We start from the raw sequence: 11,025 nt of genomic DNA on the forward strand, positions 1-11,025 counted from the left end.
AGCTAGGCTTCTCCCAAATCAAACACACAGCCTGGCACTCAGCAATAAAAACAGATAAGCTGGGTGCTCTAATGCAAAACACCACAGGAGTTATTGACATGGGCTTCTCTGTAAGACAACGTTCCACATGCATGGTCTGTAGATGTTGTTGGGCTATGGCTTCCAACATTTCTGAACTTGTAGCCATCCTGACTGGAGATGATGTGAGTTGTAGTCACCCTGCTGAACCAGACAAGAGGCCTATTAGGGCTACCTTCACACCACACGTTTAAACAGCAATGGTTTTCCCCAAAGGATTCTGGGAGCTGGGGGGGCAGGGGTGCCGGCAAGGGAGACAAGCCGGAGGCAAGTGAGAGAAGAGGCAGCACTGATGGTATCTAACACCGAAGTAAACTGGCAAAAATGTATAAATCTAAATCAAATAACGTAATAATTGGAAATGTAAAAAAGAAAGAAGGTTCTTTTTATCATATGTGGTGAATACAGCACAAGATATTATGGGCTGTCCCATGAATCTGCTGGATGAAATAGCAGAAGAACGTTGCCTCAGGAGAGTGAGGAAAATTCTCAGGGATGATTCACACCCTGGCCGGCACTTTCTTGATCTCCTGCCCTCGGGCAGAAGATATAGAAGCATGATTAATAGAATAATAATATTAATAATAAATTTTATTTAAATCCTGCCCTCCCCAGCCGAAGCCGGGCTCAGGGCGGCTAACAACAATCAAATAATCCAACATTCTAAAAACATTTCATTATAAAAATTAATTAAAATCAAATTGATGGCAAATTAGTCGCACCAACAGGGTAAAGAACAGCTTCTATCCGTGGGCTGTTAGGTTGGTTTGGTGGGTGGGTGTCAGTAAAGGAGGGGAATTAATTTTTATTAAGAGAACTTGACTAAGAGACCCTGATGTTGGGAAAGATGGAGGGCACAAGGAGAAGCGGACGACAGAGGACGGGATGGTTGGACAGGGTTCTCGAAGCTACCAGCATGAGTTTGACCAAACTGCAGGAGGCAGTGGATGACAGAAGTGCCTGGCGTGCTCTGGTCCATGGGGTCACGAAGAGTTGGACATGACTAAACAACTAAACAACAACAACAACAACAAGGGAGCTGAGTGGGAGGTGCTCGTGTAATCTCACTGTATACAAGTTGTACAAGTGACAATGAAGTATTTCAATATGTGGTGGTCTTGTAAATAAAAAAATAAAACAATTGTCCAGTAGCACCTTAGAGACCAACTAAGTAAGACCAACTAGAGACCAACTAAGTTTGTTTGCACACGAAAGCTTATACCCAGAACAAACTTAGTTGGTCTCTAAGGTGTTACTGGACAATTTTTTTATTTTTATTTATTTCGGCTGCGTCAGACTAACACGGCTACTTACCTGAATCTAGAATCATGCAAGGCACCACATTGAGCTGCATGAAATGGAAGTCCATCAGCCTCACAAAGAAACTTGCACAGGTACAGACTGATATCTCCTTTCTGACTAACTGCAAGAACCTGGACATTATACCTAAGGGTCTTAGAATTAAGAACCCTCTACAATCCACCTATCCTACTGAATATCCAAAGAAACTATGCCACACTTTCTCCAAGAAGCTGCTCAAACATCTGATCAGCGTTCTGTACTCTAAACAGAAGCAAATAAAGGAGGAACTCTCTGTACTGGACAACTCTACAAGGAATCACCCAGCTTGTCAAGAGTTCCACAAGGAAAGACAAACCATTTACCACTCTCAACTGGAGTTACTGAAAAAAACAAAAAACTCTCTAACCTTTCCAACCCACAGGCTACCAATCCAAACAACATGATCAACAATATTGTCAATCTCTCACAGCAAACACTCAGCCCAGCTGAGGAATCAGTCCTTTCATGTGGTCTTGTAGTAAGCTTAAGACTTACTGGGAAATGATATACAATGAAATGAAAAAGATGTTTTAAAATAACGTTTGTAAAAAAAAAACCACACACCAGAAGTCTTTCTCTTGGGAATTATAGGGACAGAGCTACCTAAATTGTATAGAAACCTATTCATGTATGCGACTACAGTGGCAGGAATGTTACTTGCCCAAAAATGGAAAGAAGTCCCAGCAAAGGAAGAATGGATACAAAAACTTATGGAATATGCAGAAATGGCGAAACTTACCGGAACAATAAGAAATCAAGATAACAAACTTTTTTTAATAAAAGAATTGAAATGGTTTATTGAATATTTACAGATAAATTGTAAACTGATAAAAACACTGGCAGGATTATTGTAATAACCTGCAGTTACATAAGAGTATATATTTAAAGAAGATAAATAAATGAGTAAGTTAAGTTGGATATGCAGAAGGCATTAAAAATAAATGTAAGGAACTGCAGAAAGAAGATGAAGGAAGCCAAGTTTTAAAATGTCAAAATGATTGTAAAAGCAGTGAAATGTATATATCTGAAATGTATAAATATTTTTTTAAAAGAGAGAGAGAGAGAAGAGGCAGCGGCCCTTGCAGTGAGATAGCAGGGAAAGCAAAGAGAATATGAAGGAGCATGGGCTGAGCCGATAGTTTCCCGGTGCCAGTTTTTTTGTTCTTTTCACCTCAGGTGACAGGCACCCTCCTTGCCACCTGTTTTTACTTTCGCCTGCATCAAAATTAAAGCAAGCAATCTCAGTCAAAGTGGCATTTGCGGTGACGTGGGCAACCCATCAGACCGCTGCAGCTTGGTTGCTCCAGTGGCATCGACGTTTAGGGCTGGGCTGGTGCGACAGGCTCTGTTCACCACCTGTGCCCTGCCCCTGCCATGCCCCCACAGTGCCCTGGACCTCAGCAACCCATGCTATGCTGCTGGCTATAGAAGTGTGCTGAGGCATAGTTCAGAAGGCAGAAGCTGAGAAATACCGGATGGGGAACACCTAGGAGAAGAAACACTGGAAGAGAGAGGGTTAGCAGATTCACAGTTATTGGACAGCATCCCTCTGCTCTCCCCAAGGTCGAGAAGAGCTCAGAAAGTCTCAGAACAGAAAGCACAGAGGGTACAAGCTCAGATTACAAGACGTAGGAGTGACATAGATTAATAGGGATGGAGGGGGTGTAAGCCTTAATTGGGAGCACCGCCATTTCTGGGAGACAGGTTCTTTGTTCTCTCACTGTGATTATTAAAGATTCTAACTGGTAAGAAGATCCTTTCATTTGATCTTTGTTTTACTGCCACAGAGGAAGGAAGCTGATTCCTCAAAGCCTGACACCCTATGACAGACCGGACCAACTAATTCTACTTTTGTCCCCCATCCTCCTCCCGGCTGAGGCCAACTGAGACTGAGTCTACGGAGGAGGAAGGGGACAGCCAGTGCCACTTGGTGTACTGGAGGCAGGCAGATGGGAGCTGGCTGAGGGCAGACAGAACAAGTTGGATTGGTGGAACAGGATCCCATTCCCTCAAATGGATCAGCTTCCACTGAACTGTAGAGTGGTATTGATGAAGAAAAGCAAGCAGGCCACCTGCTTCCCCTTAGCAACACAGACTTCTACCCAGGCCAGAAATTCACTTATGAATGCAGTAATACATGGAGGATGCCTGGAGATGCCATTAGACGGATTAGCTTTCTGTTACACAGGAACCCACAATCATTGCTGCATGATCTCAGGATCTGTACAGAGTCTCTGTCATTTGCGTCACATGACACCTTCCCTCTTAGCATGATGCGCAAAGTATTTCTAAGAGATATTGTTACTGTGGAGAAATAGCAGCAAGATACAATTCCATTATCATGTCCACCTACCCTGGGGAGATGTTTGAACAAACATCTTTGAGTCTAGTTAGGTCTATTAGCATTTTAATTATTTACTCCCTGTGGGAAGGCTTCTTCAATTATCCCTCCCTCTCTCCCCTCACAGTGGTACTCTACTCTTGTTTCTTTCAGCTCCAAACTTTAAACTCAAGCAACCACCTTTATGTACAGGCATCTCGCGTAGACAAGACAGCCAACTGTTTGCCATTGTGAAGAAGACACTCACTCATAACGGCAGGTGCGTAGATACCGCATGAGGCATCCTTGGGGGATTGCTAATGTCCCAGTTTTGCAGGCCTGTGGGAGTAGCCATATCTACCCTCAGCAGTGCTCCTGGGAATGACACTGGTCCACACAGCATGCTAAACCATGGCTTAGTGTGACTGCACAACCATGCAAACTCCTGAAGAAGAAATCCCTGCTGTTTTGTTTCTCCTTAGCCATACTGCTGCTGTGCCTTAAGCTATGGCTTGACTTAGCATGTCATCCAAACTGGGCTCATGGTTTCGCTCTCCATGAGCAGTAAACTGTAGGACAAACCCTTGGTTACATTCAATGGTTTGTCTGGGGGAAGCTAAACCACGAGCTTGGTAGGAATGATGCACTAAGCCAAGCCATGGCTTAGTTCAGAGCAGCACAACACAGCAACAGACTGGCTAGGAAGGAACAAAGTGACTGCGATCTCCTCTCCTGGAGCCTGCACACTCCACATTCACACTAAACCATGGTTAGCGCAATGTACAAACCAGGCCATTGCCATGATGTAGCATTATCCCAGTTGCAGCAGCTTACAAATATTCTGATAGACTGTTTGATGCAGCTCCAACACCACTTGGAGCTTTCTCTAAAGAGATAATTCTACAGCCCTCTGTTGACACATGTTAGTGGCAAGTCTCACCCCAATGGAATTTGCTACAGCTATGAACATAAGAGCCTGCTGGATGAGACCAATAGCCCATCTAGTCCAGTATCCTGTTCACATAGCAGCCAACCGGATAGCTGTGGGAAGCCTGCAGGCAGGATCCTGCCCACCTGCCAATGGTTAGGGACAACAGGAGCGACAGTTCAGCTATATCAGGAGGACTTGAGATACGCATTTACCATCTCAGTGCTGGTGGTGGGAGGAATGGGATCCCAGGTTCTAAATTTATCCACTATACTTCACTGCCACATTGCCTTCTGCAAAGATCTTTATTTTCGATTTTGACATATTCAGGGACGGTAATTAGCAGTTACAATGCACATACCCAGTTCCATCACATACCTGAGAAGCGAGATGTCATGTTTTAATGAGAACACTATTATAAAACTCATAATTTGCTTCTACTTCAACAGGTTTGGGAGGCAAACAAACTGTTTGCATTATCAGTGTTGCTGAAAACATAAAAGTCACTGGGGAAATGATGCAACTATATAGATATCAGCATATTCCACCGACTATTTCTTCCACACACCAATCACCCACAATATTCATTGATATGTGGCTTTTGGAGTACAGTGGTACGTCGGGTTACAGATGCTTCAGGTTACGGACTCCACTAACCCAGAAATAGTACCTCAGGTTAAGAACTTTGCTTCAGGATGAGAACAGAAATTGCATGACGGCGGTGCAGCGGCAGCAGGAGGCCCCATTAGCTAAAGTGGTGCTTCAGGTTAAGAACAGTTTCAGGTTAAGAACAGACCTCCGAAACGAATTAAGTACTTAACCCGAGGTACCACTGTACTGACACTTGCCTGATTGCTTCCAAAATGTACAGAGTTAGACCACGTACAGTTCCAAAAAGAAATCTAGAGATTAAATATATTGTAAAGTAAACTTTTGTTTTTAAAATTAAGAATAACAAACACATCATTTCAATGTCATTTAAAAAAAATATAAAAATAAAAAATTGTGATCCTTCCCTAGGATCTGCTCTTAGATAAACATTCATAAGCATAAGCGGAGTGTTTCTTTTATTAACCATATATATTTTGCAAAGCTGTTTATTTGTGTGTTCTCCATACATTTGGACTCCTCCTAAGGTATTGTATCCAAATTTTGCAGAATGGTTCCTGAGATCAAGGAGTGGGTTTTCTTGTATGGTTGAATACAATCGAACAGACTTAACTTGATTTTATATCTCCTCGCAGACACAGATAAGTATGTGACCTGGCGTGTAGCACTCTTTGCAACTGTCACTAGGAAAATTAGAACAAATTATATAGCCAAGATAGCCACCAACTGTAAAGGAGATGAATTTATTTGACCCTATCTACATCAAGCTATATTCTGTCAGTGTTTGTAAAAAGCAAAAAAAAGAAGGAAAGGGTTCTGACCTCCCTTTGTCTCTTCAGCCTGGTCCTCGGACCCTTGTCTGCATAAAAGAGTCCACGAGAATATCCTTGCAGAGTTTTATTCTTAAAAAGTCTTTGTGCAAAACACGACTGAATAACTATACACACCAGCACTAACCAACCAACCAACCAACCCAAACACCAGCCTCAGCAACAAACTAACATTTCTCACTTATATATACAACTTGGTGCAGACCGCTGAGTCGCTTTATTCGCATTAAAGAAACAGCGGCCATTTTAGCCGTGACACCCCTTCTGTTTCTTAAATGCGAAAAACCCCAACAGAAACAATACATACATACATTATATACATAAACCCAGTTTTGTCATCAATTCATTATGGCATGTTGCTGGCAAAGGCTTGGTAAACAAATCAGCAATATTATCTTGTGATTGACAATACTCCAGTTTGATTACCCCATTCTGTACACAATCTCTAACATTCGCATGACGGATAGCAATATGTTTTGATGCGGATTTCATTTCAACAGCGGCCATTTTAGCCGTGACATATTCTATCTTTATCACCAAACTCCGAATATAATTGCACATTGTCTTAATTAACATTATTTTTTAATATATTAGTGGCCATGTGATGATTTTAGCATATAAATTTTATTGTTTAATGTCTTAACCTGTATATTAAGGTACTTTTATAGCTCTGTTTAGAGTAGGTAATGTCTTGATAATCTAAATGTTTTAAGTTTTTTGTATTGATCCAGCGCATTTTCTTTTAATTGTTGAATGTTTCTGTGTACATTGCGGCAGCCTTTGGCTATGTGCAATAAAACTGACTGACTGACTGTCAAAATTACACTGATTTTAACCACTAGAATTCAAAACAACCCTGGCTCTTTGCTTTCTTGCAATTCCTGAGCAATGCCAATAGCACAGGCCTAATCTTCCCTCTGCCATGGAAGGCGGAGCAGGGTGGTGATGTTCGGATTGGACCAAATGCTTGTTGCATGATGGCAGCAGGACCAGCTCAGGATCCAACAGAATCCAGACCAGCTCAGTCCTTCCCACCTCCAGAGCAGCCATTTGGAGACCATTTGGCACTCACACACATAAATGGTGGGTGGATGCGAGAGTATCACACTAACAGTGATGCTCACACCACTTCATAGGTGCCAGCAGGTGGGAGGCTGGTTTAGCCAGCAGAGCAAGGCCAGGGACATCTCATCCTACCCCAAACTTACCTAACCCAAATCCAGAATACTGGGTTGGGAGAGAGTTGGGTTTTTCTGTAGCTTTGTTTCTTCCCAACCCTCTATAATCTGCTATACTTTTGTATGTTGCTTTTTTTCCTTATTATTAAAATAGTTTTCGTTCCTCCCTCATCAATAAAAATGCAACCATCCTCCCCTTTCTTTCCAAAGGGATGAATTCCAGATCACAGTTTTCAGCCTTCCAGATCAAGCTGTGCAAGAGAATATTTACGGGATCCACAGAGAGGTCATAATCTGCATAATCTTTGATAAACTATATTATTGCCTGCCAATGTATTTGAGTCCTGGGGCCATGCCACTAGACACAAACAAAATCTGCTGATGAGTTTTACATTGCCATCTGGCTTCCTTCTTAATTGTTTGAAGCTTAAAAGTGGTCAAATATTGAGTTCCAGGGGGGAGAAAAAATTCATTCATGTTTAATGCACGTTGATTTAGAAGAAAGGTTGTGCCAGATCGGAATCTTAGGGGGACTCATTTAATCTTTTCATACATATACCCGTTTCATCTTGCCATCTTGGCACAGGGCTGGGGCAGCAGGGATGCCACTGGAAATGAAGTACTCAAGGACTCTCGACTAAATGTTACAACAGGGCTGGGGAACCCCTTTTCAACCCAAGGTCCGCATTTCCTCTCCAGAGAGCCACATGCTAGTGCTGCATGAGGCCAGAGGCAGACGTTGGCAGGGCCAGAGGCAAAACTGGGTGGAGCAAAGATGTGAGTCTCTCTCTGTGTTACGTACTGAGTTGAATAGGATCCAAAATGCAGCAGTCTGATTGGTCCTAGAACAATAGGATTCGGAATGCAGCAGTCTGATTGGTCCTAGAACAATAGGATTCAGAATGCAGCAGTCTGATTGGTCCTAGAACAATGCAGCAGTAGAATTGGTCTGCAGGAGCCACCCAATCCAGCTTCAGGTGGAAGTGAATCCACAACCTGATTGGCCTACAGGAGAATCCTGGAATTAGCCAATCACGTGCAGCCCATTGTGTAAATAATGTATATAAAGCAGATATTGTGGGGGAACTTCCATTCCTCCTCACCACTATGAGCTGAATAAAGAGCATGAAATCCACTCTCGACTCAGAGTATCTCTCTCTCTCTCTCTCTCTCTCTCTCTCTCTCTCTCTCCTCACCAAGCCCTGATGAGCTGTAGCAGGCAGCAGTAAAGTTGAGAGAAAGCCAGATTGGACACCCACACATATAGCTGGAGAGACATTCTGCTCGAAACACCACTTTGCATTTTGCAGAAAAAGAGCTTGAAAAACTCTCTGAACTGAAACACAGACACTGATCAAAATTCGCACTTCCCTGATGTAGAAATGTAGAGAACAGAACTTACGATAGGGGGAAAAAACAAAAGGAGAAACTGATAAGAAACCAAAATGGACAGATTCACCCATCCCTTGTTTCCAGCAGCTTGTGTTTTAATAAAGATTCCTTGTTTAAAATGGGCAATCCACTTTGAGCTTCTACCTATAGTGGGAACATTAATAAAAAGGCTCCTAAAACCTAATTAATAAATGACTATTAGACAATAATACTAGAGAGGAGTTTGAAGACTGCAGCCAAAGAGCTAAGTTTTAATACCTCATAAGAGCAGATTACTGTCAGCAATTTAAAAGAGTGAGAGTATAACTGTTCCCCTAGTATCTATTTATCTTCACAAGCAGATCCAAATGAATTAATGGCACCTTTAACGCAAAACTATTGGACCACCTTCCAATGTATCACCCATTAAGATTTGCTCACAGTTGTTATTGCCTTAACAAGTCATTGTCCTTTCCCATGTAGCAGAGCTCTGCTGCTCATGCCTAGCTCTGCTGCATGCAAAATCTAAGAAGGTAAGAAAAGTCCTGATGGTTCAGCCAATCCCATTTAGTCAAGCTTCCTTTATTCAATGTGGCCACCCAGAGACCACTTGGTGAAATCCAGAAACTGGTATTATTCAGAGGCTTACCGTCTTGACTAGGCCTGGGTGATGTATCGATACATTGCCCAGGTGTCAGACTTCAGGGAATCCGATCCCTCCCCTGGCGGCAGTAAATAAGCAGATCAAGTGAAAGGAGTGTTCTTACCAGATAAGTTTTTGAATGACCACAGCAAGAGACAAAGGAATGCATATATCTCAAAAAATGGCATTGCTCCCAGTAAAGGTTTACCCCCTCCGTCCCCCTTAATCTACGTCACTCCTACATCGGGTAGTCTGAGCTTCTTGCCATTGCGCTTTCTGTTCTAACACTTTCCAAGCCCTTCTAGTACTAGGCGAAGGGATGTGTGTCAGGAATGCTATCCAATGACACTGAATCTGTCAGCTGTCTCTCTCTTGGCCTTTCCTCTTCTAGCTGTTCCTCACCCAGTATTTCCCAGCTTTTTCCTTCTGGACTATGCCCTTCTGTAAACCACTGTTCTCAATCAATACTGTCCTCCTGCCCTTGGGAAGGTTCAGAAAAAAGGGGGGGCTCCCACCATTCTTCCTCAGTCCAGTCCCTGGCACCAGGACTGGTATGATTGACAGACCGTGATGGCAGCTTCACCCGGTGGTGTATCACAGGTGAAACTGCCACCACTCCTAAGTCCCTCTGCAACCTGTTGGAAAATTCCATTCCACCTTTAGTTGCAGACATGGAACTGTTGCATGTCACATGTCTGTTTACATAACAGCACCATCTGCTGAGAACTTCCATTGTGTGTATAGCTTTTGCTTTTCTCTGTCTCTCTGAGAAGACAAAGTGAGAGACGACATGTTTCTTTGTCCTGATTTATTATTAATAAATCCGTAGTTGTAGTATGCTTCCACAAGCCTCATGCCTATTCTGAGTGTGCAGTTCGCTCCGCTGATATAGTGTGCCCTGGCTTTGAAGCCTGGGTCGATGATTTACGTCAGAGCAGAGGCCGATGGGTCTACGCAGCGGGATGGCTGGAAGGAGACAACCCAGCTGGGGCTAGCCAGCTGGCTTTGCAACCCTCTGCATGCCGACACAACCAACAATGCTTTCAGCATCAGGCCACTGGTAGCAGAGGGACTCAGGAGCAGCGGCGATATACTGCCGGGCAAAACCGCCATCATACCTCATACGGCAGAGGAAAGAGGAAGCTGTATCACCGAGCTTATACACCTTAGTCCTCCCTTGGGTTCTTTAAACTGCTCCTGCTCCCCATGCCACCCCCAGCTGAATGAACCCCAATGCCTGGCGTGGGAGCCAAGGAGGCATGGGGCTTGCTTAGCTGGGGGGCGGGAGAAGCTTAAGTTCAGCTGGGGATGCAGAGCCTTCCTGCGCCCCAGCTGAGCTGCGCAAACAAGCTGCGTTGTCCCAGCCCGCGAAGCGCTGGGGTGAAACCACCTCGGCTCCTGTGGTGAGAGCTGTGGCAGTTTCACCTGGCGCCACACAGGCTGAGGCCAATGCAGCTTGTTTTTTCAACATTTTTTTCAACAATAATTTTTATTAGTTTTCAGTTACAATAATCCAATGGTAGCCTCATTATAACAATGCCAAATTATAATACAATTACTAATCCCAATCATTCAGATGCCAAATTATATAATTTAGGTGGCCTCCCACCATCCTTTTCTAGCAGGACCAGTGGTCAGGGATGATGGGAGTTGTAGTCCGACAACAGCTGGGAACCCCAGTTAGAGAAACGCTGGTAGAAAGGGATTTGATAAACTCCTCAGTGTAT

General features: G+C 43.5%; 1 long non-coding RNA gene across 2 annotated transcripts; it reads left to right on the forward strand.

Moving 5' to 3' along the window:
* Positions 1–5,875: 5,875 nt before the first annotated feature.
* Positions 5,876–8,687, forward strand: LOC128402398 (uncharacterized). Of its 2 annotated transcripts, XR_008327680.1 has the most exons (4): positions 5,876–5,921; positions 7,495–7,570; positions 7,984–8,061; positions 8,485–8,687. It is a non-coding gene; the product is annotated as an uncharacterized LOC128402398 (long non-coding RNA). The 2 variants fall into 2 exon arrangements; XR_008327679.1 differs by having other exon boundaries at positions 7,495–8,061.
* Positions 8,688–11,025: the final 2,338 nt, after the last annotated feature.

The sequence above is a fragment of the Podarcis raffonei genome, chromosome 1 (assembly GCF_027172205.1).
Source record: "Podarcis raffonei isolate rPodRaf1 chromosome 1, rPodRaf1.pri, whole genome shotgun sequence".
Classification (NCBI taxonomy): Eukaryota; Metazoa; Chordata; class Lepidosauria; order Squamata; family Lacertidae; genus Podarcis; species Podarcis raffonei.